At 48.2% G+C, this 17473-nt stretch overlaps 1 pseudogene across 1 annotated transcript in view; it reads right to left on the reverse strand.

The window, feature by feature from the left end:
• LOC110350650 (actin, alpha skeletal muscle 2-like) overlaps positions 1 to 17473 on the reverse strand; it is a 59410-nt pseudogene that overhangs the window by 16698 nt on the left and 25239 nt on the right. Inside the window, exons 4-7 of the transcript XR_002397345.2 lie at positions 15075 to 15216; positions 10359 to 10487; positions 7084 to 7194; positions 3649 to 3733 (exon numbers count right to left, since the gene is read on the reverse strand). The product of XR_002397345.2 is annotated as an actin, alpha skeletal muscle 2-like (transcript). The remainder of the gene's footprint in view (positions 1 to 3648; positions 3734 to 7083; positions 7195 to 10358; positions 10488 to 15074; positions 15217 to 17473) is intronic.

The following is a 17473-nucleotide window of genomic DNA, read 5'->3' on the forward strand; positions in this document are numbered from 1 at the left end:
TGGCAATCATGGTTTCCATTTCTTTCTTATGCTGGGTATTCATGGCTTCCAGCATGTTTCTGAGCTCATCTATTTTTTAAATGTATTTCTAGAGCTTCTAATCATGTCTTTCACTCTGCTCACCATCTCTGTAGTTACCTGGGAAATTATTTCTGTTTTGAATTTTTCTAGCACCTCATTCATCTGTTTTGTTACTTACTGTGCTATCAGTTCAGGGTGTCTAGGTGGTTGATTATCAGCCTTTTCCACCTCATTTCCCCCAGAATTTACCTTTGGTGGGGTGGAAATCTGAGTTTGTGCCTTGCTTAAATGTCTTCTCATTTTTGTTTTTGGTACTGTCCTTGGTTTAATTCCTGGGTTGATACTTCAAAAATGCTTATTGTAAGTATCTTTGTTGCTTGTAGTTAGAACTCTTATGGAATGATTGCTTCTCAGAGGTGTCTTCCAGATATAACTGGTCTTCAGGTTTTGAGTCTCTAATGACTCTGAGGCTGTCTCACTTTCATTATACCAGTAAGGACAACTGATTAGATCAATCACAACACCTTAGCCCAAGTGATACAATCAGCAACACCATAGCATCAAGTACATCTTAGAAAATGACTATTTGTGGTAGTTATTAATCTATCACCTTTAACTCTGTGAATTAAATCAAAATTGAGGACCAATCCAACATATGTTTATAGTGAATAAACTCTTCAATATAGCAACTTTACCCTTTGGGATGGGGAGTTAGAAAGAGTTGGTGAGGGAGGGATAGGTAGGTAGAAGGATAGGGGAAGGTTAGCAGTGAGGCCAGAGGACACAGGTGAGAGGGAAAAAGAGAAGAAAAGAAAAATAAAGAAGAAACCCCAATTAGGGCCAGAACAGCAACAAAAAGGGAGATGAAGAACAATGTGGAACAGCAAGAGAGTGAGTGTGAGAGAGAAAGAAAAGAGAAAAGAAAGAGAAAAATAAAAATTTGAAAAGAGTAGGAAAAAAATTAAAAATAAGAGCAAAACAATAGTGGTAATTTTTAAAATAACAAATAAAAAATAAAAATGAAGGACCTCCTTCATGATATGTCTCTGCTGTCACAATAGACAATGTGGGCAGCAGTGTGCAGATATAAGTCAATGAATCTCAGCAAGCCAGTCACAGCCCATGAGATTCAGGCAGATTTCTGGCTGCAAGTCCCAAGTTGAGCTCCCTGTCCTCCTGCAGGTTGAACTGTGCAAGGTTCTACTGCAGGTTCCAGCTGCCCTTCCCCTGAAGATAGTCCAGGTTCCAATGGGAGGTGATGAGCCCTCCAACTTAACAAGTATGGTGGCCTGGTGTGCCTTTACTGGAGAGATTCTCTTCACTTTTCCAGTGGGCTTCAGTTTTCATCAAGGAGCCTGAGAGAGACCCTCTATCTGTTGTTCACTTCTGCTCTATCTTCTGGAGCTCAGGACAATGGCCTTTATGCCCCCCACCCCATGCCTTTGTAGTGTGGAACCAGGTAGTGGCACAGCCAGGAGGCCAGAGGTATGGGGGTGGGGAGAGGCACTAAGCTAGTTGCTTTGGGCATGGCAAGTGGCGAGGAGGGGTTCTCACAGTCTGGGTGGTCATCAGTGGGCATGGCATGGGTTGGAGGGAGCAGAGCTCCAGGCAGCCAGGGAACTCTCTCTCTGCCCAAGTGGCTAAGCTGGTCGCCACCATCCAGGTGGGTGTATTCTTGACTCCAACTCCTCCCTTCTTTCTCTGCTTGCTGGCTGCCATGACCTTTCACCATGCTGTTTCTGCCTTGGAGCCCGTTGACCATGGACTGAATCCACGAGCCAAAAGAGACTTCCTTTAAGTTGTGGGCTTTGGGTGTTTTGTCACAGTGACAGGAAAGTGACTAATACACATGTGTAGCAAAAAGCATAAGACAATGAATGTGCTCAACATCACCAGTAATTGGGAATGTGTGAATGGAACCACAAGAAAATCCCTCTGCACCTCTACTGGGATATCTAAAATGCAGAAGACTGACCACACAAGTGCTGGGAAGATGTAGAGGAACAGGAGCTCTCCCATACAGTGGTGGGAATGCAAAATGGTGCAGTTGCTTTGGAAACTAGATAGACAGATTTTTATAAAAAGTTAAGCAACACCTGTCATATAACTCAGCCATTTCCCCTTGTAGGTAATTACCCAAAAGGAATGAGAGCATATATCCATGCAAAGACTTGCAAACAAATGTCTATAGCAACTCTAATCACAATAGCCCAAACTGGAAATGACACAAATAGCCATTCATGGGTGAATAGACAAAGCATGGTGCATTCATAAAACAGAACACTACTCAGCAATAAAAAGAAATGAACTATTGATACAAACAACAGCACAGATGAATCTCCAAATAATTATGCACAGTAGAAAAAGACACACAAAATAGAGCACTTGCCTCATAGTTTGCTTTATACAACATACTAGGAAATGAAAAATCCTCTATTGAGCCAGGCTGGTGGTCATCTGGGGACAGGCAGAAAGCGAATAGTGGAGGTATGACGGGAACTACAGGAGCAATGGTTAGGTTCATAATATTGGTTGTAATGGAGCCGGTCCCAGCACCTGGAAGGAAGCTCCCTGCCTCCATCCCAGGCTCCTAGGGCAGAGAAGCTCAGCAGGTCCCAGCACCTGGAAGGAAGCTCCCCACCTCCATCCCAGGCTCCCAGGGCAGAGAAGCTCAGCTGGTCCCAGCACCTGGAAGGAAGTTCCCCCGCCGCCATCCCAGGGTCCTAGGGCAGAGAAGCTCAGCAGGTCCCAGAACCTGGAAGGAAGCTCCCCACCTCCATCCCAGGCTCCTAGGGCAGAGGAGCTCAGCCGGTCCCAGAACCCAGAAGGAAGCTCCCTGCCTCCATCCCAGGCTCCTAGGGCAGAGGAGCTCAGCTGGTCCCAGAACCTGGAAGGAAGCTCCCTGCCTCCATCCCAGGCTCCCAGGGCAGAGAAGCTCAGCCGGTCCCAGCATCCGGAAGGAAGCTCCCCTGCTGCCATCCCAGGCTCCTAGGGCAAAGGTGAGCTGGTCCCAGCACCTGGAAGGAAGCTACCCCACTGCCATCCCAAGCTCCTAGGGCAGAGAAGGTGAGCCGCGTGGGCACCAGAAGCACCGCCCTCCCCATGGAAATGAAAAAACACATAAACAAGCCTCAAAAACAGAGTTCCAGATCACCTACAGCAACCCCAAAGGGAAACAAGATGGAACAGTCTGATACTCAACCACCTGGACTCTCTAAACTGGCAACAAAAGAGGATCTGGGGAAAATGAAATCAGAAATAATTACTCAGGTAACAGCAAAGATTTTGCTCATGGTGGTTGTAATGGTTTCGTGAGTGCATCCACATGTCAGAACTTTTCAAACTGTACACCTAAAACATATGCAGTTTATTAAATGTCAATTACATATCAGTAAAGCTGTTAAAAGAAAAAGTGAGCCTAGCAAATTGTTAATGTCTGGGAGAGGCCTATTTAACTAGGAAGGATGAAAGCGGAGGGAGTCAGGAAAGGGGCAGAGGGGTGTGAGCTTTGAAGAGTTGTCTTTGATTATTTGTCAGGGAGAGAGTAGGCTGTGTGTTATAGAGTGTTACCAGTCTCCAGTCACAGGGACAAGGATGTGTGAGTGGGGATCGCCGAGGGCCACTTACCAGAAGTTTGGCCAGAAGCATATAGAGAAAGGACTCCTTGATTGATTAAGCTCAGGGCAGGTATATTGAAGGTCTCGAACAGGATCTAGGGAAGAACATTAGCAGCTGGCATCCTGAGGTGCAGACAAAGCAGGCAGGGCTCCAGCTCACTCCCCTAGGTCATCATGGGTCCCTCTTGCAGCAGGCACTGGCCCTAGGGCAATCCAGGCCAAGTCAAAGGCACACCCTGCTCCAGCTGGCTCTGCCACAACCAGCAGTGGGCTCTGTTTCTCAGTCTGTAAAGGGGCTCACAACCTTCTTCTGGGGGCTCCTGTGTGGGGACTGATTGGATTAGGGCACGAGAAAGTCTTGCTAGTCACTGCTGTGTCTTGACAGGAGGCATCTGTGATTTCAGTTGTCTTCAGGGGATAAATTCTTCCTTCTGCTACTGGGAGTTGCATGGTGCCATGGAATCCCCACCTTTTGATTTGGAAGGCGCTACTTTTCATGACAACAGAGCCAACCACAGCTAACAGCTCTTGTGTGGTAATTACATTCTGGACATCTTGTCCAGACATGGTTTACTCCAGAAGCACTGTTTGGGTGCTGACTGGATACCAGCATCAGAAGGAGTGATCTGGTGAGACACACCAGCTTTGCCTGTCCCAGTACATGATACCCACCTTGGGCTCATGAGACCCACAGACAAAAATGGGAGTGAGGAGATAGCAGACAAGCTGCAGGCAGGGCTGTGCCTCTTTGATGTTGGCTGGGTAAGTGGTTGACACCTATGGGATCATGACGCTGGGATCTGAGGATCACTTTAGCTGTTGGGGCCATCGCAGTGCCACTCCACAAATCAAAAGGCAGGACTCTCCTGTCTGCTTTCTAATAAGAGCAGGGTGCCAGGAAGGACCACACAGAGACTTGTGCTCAGGCACTGTGACAGTGAGCAAGCAGCCCTGCAGGTGGGTTTCACAGGCTTCCTTGCAGGAGCTCATTTGGACCATTTCCTGGTCTCCTGGCTGGGGCTCTGTCCCTATGTATCTGGCATCTGGCCCCAGAAAGATTGGAGAGGTGCACTGTGGCTTCACAGCCTGAGAGTCTCACAAGGGCAATGATGGGGTATGGACTTACTCAGCTGCTCAAGGGGGCACTGAATGGCCTCAGCCAGGACCTCAAAATGGGGCCAAGACAGCATGTTTTAGAAACTGATATCTTGCATGGCTGGGCTGCATCCTTGAACATGGTGCTTGTAAGATATGTGACTAGATCACTGGGCAGCATTCAGGCTGGGCTGGGTATTCATTCAGAACGGAAAACACATCTGTATGAAGACCAGCTCATGCTGATTTGTAGTGGCTTTATTTACCCCAAACTGGAGACCCCACAGACAGGCATCCACAGGTGATGGACACACAAGTGTGGCACTTAGCCAGGAGAACAGCTTTTGTGATGGAACCAGAGTCCTGTCCCCTAAAATCAGAAAGAAAAACACTAGCCTCAGCCCCCGCTGTTCATTGTGGAGCACACAGGTCACAGAGGTTAGCAAGTCTGCAGGGTTTTGAGGTTCCTACAGTCAAACACTTACTACACAGATGAGTAAACTCAGTCTCAAGACAGTAGGAGCGGCATTTGCTGAAGGCTCAATATGGAGGAAGCTCTAGTGCTTTAAGAGCATTAAATCATTCCATCCTCACCAAAACCCCAGGAAGGTACCATTTTTAACCTTCTGATGATGAAACCAAGGCAGATATAGGACCACTGAGCTACCTGACATCACATGTACTAGCAGAGCTGGGGGGCCAGAACCAGTGCCGGGCCCTTCTCGGTACCCTGGCTGCTGCCTGGATTGGCTTTTCCTCTGAGACCTGGCCCCCAAACTTCTGTTAACACAGAGACATCTTCCAGGAGGAAACTGGACTCTGCCCCTCTCAGCTGTTCCAGTCTCCTGGGGCTGTGGAAGTCAGGCAGCTGCACAGAGGGATGTTGTCAGGCACCGGTGCCCCACTGGGTGGGTGGTGCACGAGGGAGAGGAGTCAGAGCCCATAGGGGCAGAAATGTCCTTTTCCTTGCAATGTGGCCATGTTCTTCCTGCCTGCTGAGGGGGGAATGGGATTGGCTGCCACATCCTTGGTCTCCTCAGTCTCCTCACGGCCCTCTGCCTAGGTGGAATCCTGGCCACCTTCCTGTGTGCCCCTTTGGATTCTGTCCCTAGAGGCACCAAAAAGAGATGGGGATGCCAGAGAGGGAGCGGAGCTTTTATGTTGCTGCTTGCCCCTAGCCAGGTCCCTGTTCTGATGCTATAGTTCCTGGGTGAGGGCCCTCTCTCCAGGTGACCATTACTGCCCCTTAGAGTTTAAGGTGGCAATGGCCCCATTTTCAGCTCTGGCACATTGCAGCATGCAAGCTGCTTTCTCTAAGAGGTACACTGCCATGGGTCCAATCTTCCTATCAACTTCTGCAGGAGAAGCCCGAGAGGGTGCTCTGCTGATCTCCTGCTGGTCCCTGACATACAAGGGGTGGATCTGGGGCAGAGAGGTATGCAGTGGCCCAGGGAATGCAAGATACACCAGAGGCAGGCAGAGTGCTCACCGCATGGCTGTTGCCACTGTGAATTTCACAGATCGACCTGCGCAGACTCTGGGTACGCTGATGTTTAGGCAAGTTACAGTGATGTGTCCATGGGAGTGCTCCTGCATGAGACTGACATTGGGTCGGTAGACTGAGGGAAGCAGGTGGCTGGTGAAGTCACTTGCAGCCATGAAAATAGTGTGGAGCCTGGGTAGAGACAGGGATCTTCTGCTCTTCAGGCTCAAACTGGGGGGTGCCTCTCCTGGGGTCTTCAGATTGAGGCTGCATTATTGCTCTTCTGGGTCTCCAGCTTGTGACAGCAGTAACCACAGGAGACAGTTCCTCACAATAGCTCTTTCTGTACATGTTTGCACACCTACAACTCTTCTCCCCAGTACAGTGAGGAGCACCTTGCTCCTGGGGTGAAGGTAGCCTCACCCTCCTGTCCTCCTCCAGTTCCCGAGGTCCTTGTGGACAGTGGGTGTTCTCCAGGCAGATGCCTGATGTGCCTGGTCTGTGGGCAAGCCCAGCACTGGCCCACACACAGAGAAGGGTCAGCAGCCCACTTTGGGCTTTCTTTCACAGGGCTGGCACCTCACCCTGGCCGTGTTGTGCCAAGTGCAGGTGGGGCCTTGGCCTGGGCCTACCCCTCAGGTTGCTGTTCACTGAAGCAGACAGCACTAGGCTCATCTGGGCCAGATGGATGAACCTTGCTGCTGCTTAATTAGCTCATCAGCATCCTCATTAGGAGGTCTGGATGACATGAGAACACCAGCAGCCAGCAGGGACCCCTGCAGTGCCCACCCCACCTGGCCCCACTCCAACCCCAAGGCTCTACCACCTGATTCAACCCACCTTCCTCCCTCCACCGCGCCCTGTTACCTGGCACACTCTCTCTTTGGTGGATGATGAATTTAAAGGGGGTTCAGTCACCATCAGAGGGTGGTCTTCGGGAGCGGTGTGACGCACCTGGTAGAAGGAATGATGCCAAATCTGGGGGGACAGAGGGTACAGAGTGGGTTGCTCTGAGGATGGAGGAGAGCCCAGCTGCTCAAGCAGTGTGTCAGCTCTCTCTCTCTCTCTCCCTCATCTATCAATTTCTTTTATCTTTATCATTCATCAATCCATCTGTCATCCATTTATCATCTATATCTATCTTTCTCTTTTTTTTTTTTTTGAGATAGGGTCCATTATGTAGTTCAGGCTGGTCTTGAACTCATTATGTAGCCCAGACTGTCCTTGAACTTGCAGTGATCCTCCTGCTTCAGCCTCCCTAGTGCTGGGATTATAGGAGTGTGCCACCACACCTGGTTCTTTTTTCTTTCTTTTCTTCCTTCCTTCTTTCTTTTTTCTTTCTTTTCTTTTCTCTTTCTTTCTTCATTTTCTTTCTTTCTTTCTTTCTTTCTTTCTTTCTTTCTTTCTTTCCTTCTTTCTTTCTTTCCTTCTTTCTTTTTCTTTCTTTCTTAGTATATCTGACCGAGCAGTACAGTTGGCTTCTAAATCCATGTTTTCCACATCCAAATATTCAACCAAACAAGAATCAAAACTATTTCCCCAAAATGTGTCTGAACTGAACATGTACAGAATTTCTTTCTTGCCATTACTCTTTAAACAATACAGTACAACAGTTATTTACATGACCTTTCCATTGTAGGAGATTGATGGGCTAATTAAGCAGCAGAAAGGGATTATCTAAAATATACAGGAGGATATGTGTGGGTTATAGTCATGTACTGCCATTCCAACCTGCAGTCCTTGGATTTTAGAACCTGAGGAGGTCCGAGAAACAATCCCCACAGATACCTAAAGATTACTGTATTTTAGGCAGGATCTGCAGCCTCCAGTTCAGAGTCAGAGCATTTTGACCTGATGACGCGGCAGGGAAGGTAGAGTGTGACTGTGAGCAGGACACACAGCCTTCAACTGGGTGAAGGCTGAAGGCTTAGAGGAGGAAGTAGGGCAAATGGAGCCAGAAGGCATGGTGCTGTCTAGAGGACCTCAGGTCTGATGGGTACCAACACTTGCACCCACACTGTGGGGCAAGCCTGAGACCAGGCAGGCTGGCTCTGCACAGTGAGAGCCCAGAATTGACAAGTTCTACCACACACAAGCATGTGCCCTGGAAAAGTAGAGTGGCCTTCATGGGCCTAGGTCCACATCTTTAAGATGGAAAATATTCCCTACCTCAGAGAGGATTGTGAAGGTTAGATAATGACTTGGTTTAAAAGCCTGATGTAGCTACTTCCTATCAAACCCTGCAACCAGGTGGCTGCAACAGCAGACAGTTATTGTCCTACATCCTGGAGAATGGGAGTCCCAGATCTAGGTGTCCACAGGACTGGTCCTTCCCGAGCCTCTCTTGTTAGCTTGTAGATGGCATCTCCTTCCTGTGTGTCTGCATCCCAATCTTCTCTTCTTATAAGGACCCCAGTCATGTGGGTAAGGATTCACTCTAATGATCCCATTTTCACTTAATCACCCCTTTAAAGGCCCTGTCTCCAAATTCTGTCATATTCTGAGGGATTAGAGATCAGAATTCCTGGAGTGCACAGTCCAGCCTGTGCCACCTAATGTAGACCTTGGCTCATAGTAGAGCTCCATAAACAATGCTAATTATTACATGTGATGCTCCTGTCTGCTCCTCAGGAGGGAAGCTCTGCTCATGATGGAGAGAAGCCAGGGCCACCTCTGCTGGCAAGAGGAATGGAGAAACTCTGGCTGTGAAGGCATCATAAGGTTGCAGAAATCTGAGCCATCACAACACCTATTGCAGTGGCAAAGCCCAGGTGGACTCATACCTTGATACTCTGGTAGCTTGAAGCAGGGGGTGACAACCTATCCCTGGGTATGTGTGGGTGGGTGAATCAGGACGAGATGGGGCACTGGGAGCATAGACACTGTACTTGGCTAAAAACTTGAAACCCAGAGCTGGCACTGACTGCAGACACAACACCAGCCCCCAAGATGTAGGCAGACAGGATGAGCCCCACACAGTGGAGGGGAGGGGACAAAAACAGCCCAGTGGGAAAGGGCACCAGAAGCTGGGGGTCTGTGCATTCCAAAGTTAGTCTACACTGCTCCAGTATCTGCATCTCCTCCACACTCAGAGCCACAACCAGAGCCGACACTTTGGCTGTGCAGATGTGAACATATCTGCGACTGGTGTGCCCACTGCCAGCCTCTTGCAACCCATGCCCTGTGCAGGCCTTTCCTGCGTGGAATCATGACTGGACCATAGGACCAGCAGAATAAGGCAGAGGTGGCAGTGGTTAGTTTGTCATGCACTGTTAGACCATAGTTAGGAGATGAATTGTGGTCCCCATTCATGTGTTGAAGTCCTAGCCCCTGGCACCCCAGAATGTGACCTTATTTGGGAATAGGGTTGCTGTGGATGTAATTAGTTGCCATGAGGTCATGCTGAAGTGGAATATTCCATAATTCAATATGAAAAACAGGCAATTTGGACACAGATGCTTACAGGGAGATCATATGAAGATGGAGGCAGAGATCAGGGTGGGGTATCTGCTGGTCAAGGAACCTGAAAGATGGGAAACAAAACTTCTTGAAACTAGGGAAGAGGTCTGGAACAGATTCCCCTCACAGCCATGAAAAACTGGCCTCGCTGACATCTTGATCTTGGACTTCTGGCCTCCAGTATTTTGAGGTAATGGATTTCTGCTGTTTAAGCTGTCTGACTATGATACATCTTCTAAGACATTTGCAACCTACCCAAATACACATGGAGGCCCTGATCAGAACCCTTGGTTATGGACAGAAAGAGCTTTGATTTCACGTTTGTATTATTTCTTAGTATCTGGGATTAAAGACTTCTTTTCCATCGTTTCCTTTAATCCCCACAGCAGTGGTGTGGTAAGAGGAATTATGCCTGTCTTTAAAACAAGGAAACTGAGGATTACAGAGGCAACACCTTGTGTCCTAAATGACATCAATAATATGCAGTGGGAGCAAGATTCAAACTCAGGTCTCCTGACTGCAAAGCCTGGTAGTTGAGACCATGATGAGATGTCAAGAGGGACTAAGAGCTAAGAGATGTGACAGAGATCTCTGTGCCTGGCAATATATTGATCCTTTCCTTGGTGCTGAGGCAGCAGTAGGGGGTCCTATGCCAGGTCCTCCCAGTGGAAGCTGTGACTCACCTTCTCCAGGTGGTCCTAGCTGGCGACAGCTCCCTGGGAAATAGGGTACTGCAGAATGAGTTTCTCTCTGTTCTTCTGGGCGTCATCTCCAATAAACCAGTCTTCCTCCTCCAGTCCCACCAACATAGTCTGGAAAACACAGCAGGGTGGATCAGCCCAGGGCAGAGGTGGGAGGTGGGGGCTCAGCGGCACTCAGCCAACATGAACAGCAACAGGAAGGGCCCCAAGTCACAGTGTGAGCACGAGGACCCTCTCCAGCCCTGTGCACAGTTTCAACAGTGGCCACTAGAAGGTTTTGCCCAACTACCTGCATGTGAAGTGCTCCCAAGACATCTTTGCCAGAACACTCATCTTCACATTCTGCAGATGAGGAAACTGAGAGCAGCATGGAGAGAAGCTTTGGCAGGCAGGTTTAGGGGCATGCCTGGGATGCTTGTTTGGGAAGGCTGGCCAGGAAAAGGTCTGCAGCATGATTCAAGTCCTAGCTTTTGGGAAGATGAACCTGGCTGCTTTCAAGGGAGATGAAACTTTTCATTCTGCCAGTTGGGGGTTACCAGCTGTCTAGTGTGTTAATCTGGGTCCACCAAGGAGCAGGCACTGAGGTAGGATTAAAGGTTCGAGGATGTTAGTAGGGAACATCCCTCTGGGGATGAAAATGGGCAGGGAGCAAGGACACAGAGCTATCAAGCTGATGCCCATGTCTGACCTGAAATGCAAGAGAGAAGAGTCAGATGAGCAGGAATCGTAGGCTACTGTGCATGACAGGTAGGTTCAGCAAGGGGAGTTCCTGGTCCACTTTTGCTTGTCAGAGGAGTCCTGGGTCTTCAGGAACGGGTCATGCTCAGCAGTTGTCTGGGATAAGACTACAGGGAGCATGATCTTGGAGGAGGAGTGCTATGGGGCAATAGTGGAATGGACCCACAGGACAATAGGGCAATTAATGCTATAGTGGCTCCTTTGACTGTCTCAGGCTGAGCCCCATCTCAGTGTTTGGGCTGTGAGGGTGTGGAAGGAGCCCCGTTGTTGTCTCTGAGGTTGTACAGGGTGCAGTCTAGTGTCCTATTGCTGGGTGGCCTGCGGGTCAAAGTGGCTGCTCAGGCTGGAATGGACAAGTGACCCTGGGTGAAACCTGTGTCCTGCCTCTGGGTTCCCTCCAGCACTCCCACAAGGGGCCTTGCTGCCATCTTGGCTGCCAGCCTGGGTTCCTGGGTGAAAGGTGGGATGTGGAAGCCCTGGGGATACCCTGAGACTTCATGCTTTGGGAAGGTGAGGAAAGGCACAGATTCAAGCCGTGGAGGGGCCAGGAGCTTAGACCTGGAAGGAGTATGGCCTTTCCCCAGAGGCAGAAGCCGCTGTTGCTCCCCAAGACCGGGATGAAGCCCATAGGCTGAGGGAAAACATAAACAAATGGAGACCCAGTGCAGCCTGCAGGGCTCTTTTGAGGAAGAGATCACATTCATGTAACTTTTATTTCAGGATCTTGTTATCATTGCTCTATTTTATTATTACTTACTGTTGTTGATGTCTTACCATGTTTAATTCATAAATTAAACTTTTTTTTAGGTCTGTATATACAGAGGAAAACAGCCTGAGTGGGGTGGGGTGCTCCTCAAGGTCTCAGGCACCCACTGGGATTTCTGGGAAGTATCCCACGAATGACGGGGAAGACTGCTCAGTTAACATGTGCTTCCTCCGACTTTTCCATGGGATACAAGATATATTCCCGAGGCAAGCGCCATCAACACTACAGAACAAACAATTGTGTCTACAATTAGGGCAGGTGGGGCCTGGGACCAAGCCCAGAGGAGTCCCCTGGGTCAGAGGTGGAGCAGGAGGAGGGCATTATTGGCTACTTGGGTTCTGCCTTGGGCCCTGCAGAGGACTGGTGCTGGAGCACTTGGGGCTGCTTCAGGAGGGGTGCAGGAAAGAGTGGGAAAGCAGGACCAGGACACCCCACCTTGCACTTCCAGTCTGCCTCTAGCACGTCCTGGCTGAACAGTCTTACAAGAGCAGTTGGTAAAGAAGTCCTGGAATTGCTGTTTACAGAGTTGCAACCCCAGCATCCCAGTGCAGAGCAGAAACATGAAAGATAAAGTTGGGGCTGATGGTGACAGGGAGAAACCAGCTGCAGTAGGGTGAACGGTGGCCCCAGAAAGATATGTCTGAGCTCTAACCCTAGAACCTTGTGAATGTAACTTGTGGAAAAGAGGTCTTTGCTGATATAACTCAGGTAAGGGTCCCAAAGGAGATGTTCCTGGCCTTAAGGTGGGCCCTGCATCCAATGTCAAGTGTCCTTGAGGTAAAGGCTGAGGGAGACTAAGACAGAGAAAGAAAAGTAGAAAAGGTCCCATGAAGTCAGAGTCAGAGACTAGAGTGGCAAGGCCATAAGCCAAGGGATGCTTGAGGTCCCCAGAGCTAGAAAAGGCAGGAAAGACTCTCCCTGACAGCGCTGGGACAGCACAGTCCAGCTGAACCCTTGATTTCTGACATCTGGCCCCCTAGAGCTCTGGAAGAACAGATGTGTACTGTTTTAAGCGCTCTGTGTTACAGCAGTCCTGGGTCACCCAGGCAGTTATGATATTGTGAGGTCTAAGTGCCTGCTGCCCTTCCTCTAGTTTATTCTCCCATCCCCTCTCCAAGTCACCTGATAAAACCCTCCAAAGTAGGCAGGGATAGTGCATTGCTATCTGGCTGGGTTGATCAGAACTATTCAAAAGAGTTAGGTTTCTGGGAGGAGGAACAACTCTGCATCGAAACTGCAAAGAACAGAGAAAGAGGAGGGGCCCTGAGCTCCTGCTTCTGGGAGACACCGTGAGGAGGGGAGGGAGGGCTGGTGGGACTGGGACATTCCATTCTTTTCCCATGGCGCTGCTCAGGTGGTTGTGGATAAAGCTAAGTCTGTGTATTGCAAGTTGGGAGCCACATTGGGATACCACCCCTCTCACTTGTGTAGGAGATTAAGCCAGATGCCCTGCATTCTCTTATCTCTGGCGGCTCCTGCACTTGGGGAAGCCAGCAGGCATCACTAGCCACAAAGGCCTTATTTTGGGAGCCTGGGAGGCCCTTCTGGGAAGCTCCCTGGATCAATTTCAACAGAAACTGCTAACACACCAGACTGGTTCCCCGGAGAATGGCTGGGACACAGCTCCAGTGCCAGTCTCCTCCCAGCCATCTGCCCAGCCCCTTTCTGGTTCTGGCAAGTCTTAAGCCATTTAACTGGGGTCCTATAAGAAGAGGAAGTCATGACACAGACACATGAAGGACAACCATATGAGGATATAGGGAGAAGACATCATCTGCCAGCCAAAGACAGAGGCCTCAGGAGGGACCTGCCCTGCTCACACCTTGATCTTGGACTTCCAGGCCCCAGAATATGAGACAGTGACTATTGGTTGTGCTTTGTTAGGACAGCCTGAGCAAACTGATACAAAGCATGAGACTAAGATTCGCAGGATTCCTAGTCCAGTCCTTTCTGACAGGATTTCTAGGTGAGCAGCTGGTTTGGGGCCACGTGAAACCTTAGCCCTACAAAGCTGGCCCAGTTTTTTGTATCTATGAGCCTATGAGCTAAAAATGCCTCTTACATTTTTTAAATGCTGTTAGTGTTACCTGGGGAACTGATGAAAGGATGCACGTTCCCTTGGTCCACACCTTCTCGTTCTCCATTCCCCCCTCACCTTCTGCCATGGGATGGTGGCAGCAAGAAGCCCCAGTTAGATGCAGGCCTCTGGCCTTGGACTTCAGTCTCCAGAGCTGTAGGAAATAAATCTCTGTTCTTCATGAATTACCCAGCTTTGTGTAGTGTGTCATACAGGGGCTGATCAAAAAAAACATGGTGTGTGTTTAAATTTTAAAAATGTATTGCCATAAAAGACATATTGCCATTAATCTCCCATAAAATACCTCTCTTTGTTTTGAACAGACATATCCCATCATGAGTGTCTTTATGAGGTGTGATCAAAAATACAGACTGTTGGGGCCGGGGATTTAGCTCAGTGGTACTGCACCTGCCTTGCAAGCGCAAGGTCCTGAGTTTGATCCCCGGTACCAAAAAAACCAAAAAACAACAACAAAAAAAATGGACTGCTGCCAAGTGCCATCCAATGGAAAGGCAGGCTTGTAAAAACATTACAGTGCATTCTCATTCACTTTAATCACCTGATCTGGCACTGTGCAACTTCTGGATTTTCCCCAAAGTCTAAATAACCACAAAAGGTAAATGTTTTTAATAAATTCAGGACATCGAGGCAACTATGACAGAGAACTAAAGATACTTAGCAAAGAGGACTTCCAGAAGTGCTTCAGAAAGTGGCAAGAATGATGGAATAAGTGTGTTTGAAGTGAGGGGAAGCATTCTGAAGGGGTTAACGGTAATGTGTCTTTTACTATAATAAATTTTTAAAATTTAAACATTCATTGTATTTTTTCTCGTACCTTCTAAGAGCACAAAACAAACCAAGACACTAACTTCTGTCACCAGCTGCTCCACAGAAGCCAGAGGCTCTGACAGAATGGCAGTTGGGTGTGGCTAGACCTGCAAGTCCTTACCTCAGCCCAGTCCAGCTGAAGTAGAACTCTGGGGTGGGCCTGGCCTCTGTGTGTCACCAGGAGGTGCTCCCATGCCTCTGAGGCCAGCTCAGAGGACCACCTTGCCCAGCCCAGTGGGAGAAGGGTTGGGGCTGACAGCACCCAAGGAGGATGCCCCACTTCACTCACATCATGCCCAAGTTTCCCGAGGATGGTTGGGAAAACAGCCAGGAGGGCCTCTTTTCCTGCAAATCCCACCTTGCTGAAGCCTGAGCCATAGTCACAGATGATGAGCACTCTGTCCATCTTGTTGCTTGAGACCTGGATATAGCTGTAGGGAAAAGCCACATTGTTATTTGTGCAATGTGCTCCAAGCTCACAGACACGGAAGGTACAGGGCAATGTGGCAGCTCCTACACTCAGAGCTGGATCCTGCCTGGGCTAGGAGCCACTTTCTGGGTGCTGAGGGCATTTTTCTGGATCAGTGATGCTTCCTGGAGACCTTTTTCACATGACTGCCCTGGAGAAGGGAGTCCACAGGCCCACTGTTGGGCTGGGGTGTGCACCTCCGCCTGTTTCTGGAGATCTCTGTGACTCGATTCATGGGGCATCTGATGTCAGCCCCTTTCCCATTCCCTGAGGAAGGGGCCGGCAGGAGACCCCAGTAGGACCTGGTGGCCTGTACATCTGTGGCCACAGCCAGCTCTCAGCCTTTCCCAGATCAACGCTGCCTCTTCTGGGCAGCTCTCCTGGCTTCTCACCCTGGTCAAACCCAATCTTTCCTTCTGCCTTGCTTCTAGAGAACTTTCTCCTGTTTTTTGCCAGATTGTAAACCATGAGGAAGTATCAAGAAAGAAATCATCACTCTCAGCCCCACTGCCTCCAGCTACCCAGTGATATTTTGGTGTTTCTGTTTTCAAATATATATCATATATATAATCATATATATACTATATGTATCATATATATATCAAATATATATATCCTTAAAAATGAATGAATGAATCATTTTCCTCTTTTGAATGTTCCACTTTAATTAAACCTTTATCATGACAAATGTTTCCTTCATTTTAAAAGAGATTTTAGTTGTTTTTAGATAATGACTTTATGTTTATTGTAGAAAACAGAGAAAACTAAGGAAAAACAAACCCCTCCCTGCTCTTATTGGTAGTAAATGTTTGTCACCCTTTGGGCATTTTCCACCTTAGTGCTTACAGACTGCAGAGGGGGCTTATTTATGTGGCACCTCTGTGGACAGCTGTGTATCGTATGATTCTGGGGGTGCCAGTTGTGGCCATCTGTGTCTGTGGTGGACAATCAGCCTCCATATCTGTGGTTCTGTGTCTGCAAATTTAACCCACAGCAAATGGAAAACTTTTTTAAAAAATCACATTGGTACTGAACACATACCGATTTTTTTCTTATGCCTATTTCCTAAATAACGCAATATGGCACCTATGTGCAGAGCATTTCTCTTGTATTAGGTATTGGTATCATAAATCATCTAGGGTGACCAAGAGCATACAGAAAGATGTGAATATGTCCTATGCAAACACTATGTAGCTTTATAGAAAGCACTTGAGCATCCTTGGATTTTGCTATCCAAAAGTAGGGGTCCCCAACCCCTCAGTCATGGACTGATACCCAGCAGCAGTCTATGGCTTGATAGGAACCAGGCCACGCAGCAAGAAGTGAGCAGCAGGTGAGGCAACAAAGCTTCATCTACATTTACAGCTGCTCCCTGTCACTCCCATTATGGCCTGAGCTCCACCTCCTGTCAGGTCAAAGGCTGCATTAGATTCTCACAGGAGCCCAAACACCACTGTGAACTGTGCATGCAAGGGATTTAGTTTGCTTGCTCCTTTGAATCATCCTGAAACTATTCCATCCTCCCATCTCCAGTTTGTGGAAAAATTGTCTTCTACAAAACTGGTCCCTGGTCCCAGAAAGGTCGAAGACCCCTGTCTGAGGGTTCCTAGAACCCATCCCCCACAGATAAATGGAGGGACAGCTGTACGTACTTTATATATATTACATCGAATATATATTGTTTTGTATTTGACTTTATCGAACCTTATAAACATTCCTATGTTATTAATTATTGCATGAAAATATTTTAAATTACAATCATGTGTGACAATGATAAAAATAGGTTCTGAGAAATGTGTCATTCATCAATTTTCCCATTTTATGAACTTCTAAAGTGCACTTAACACAAACTGAGTCACCATGACATCACTTGGTGACATAATCTCATGGGACCAACTTCATGTGCATGTCCATTGTTGACCAAAACACCATTGTTCAGCACATACTTCATAGTGTTCTTCAACATCAGTCTACTGTGAATCCTTAACCGTCCACTAGAGTGGAAATTTTTCTTTCTTTCTTCTCTTTCTTTCTCTCCTTTCTTTCCTTTTTTTCTTTCTTCTTTCTCTTCTTTTCTTTTTCCTTCCTTCTATCTTTCTTTCCTTCCTTCCTTCTCTCTCTCTCCTGTCTTCTCTCTCCCCGCCCTGCCCCACTCTTTTTCTGGTGCTGAGAAGAGAAACCAGGGCCTTTTGCATGTTCAACAAGTGCCTACTGCTGAG

This window comes from Heterocephalus glaber, unplaced genomic scaffold, assembly GCF_053883595.1.
Source record: "Heterocephalus glaber isolate CG9 unplaced genomic scaffold, H.glaber_assembly_v1.0 deba00000594, whole genome shotgun sequence".
Taxonomy (NCBI): Eukaryota; Metazoa; Chordata; class Mammalia; order Rodentia; family Bathyergidae; genus Heterocephalus; species Heterocephalus glaber.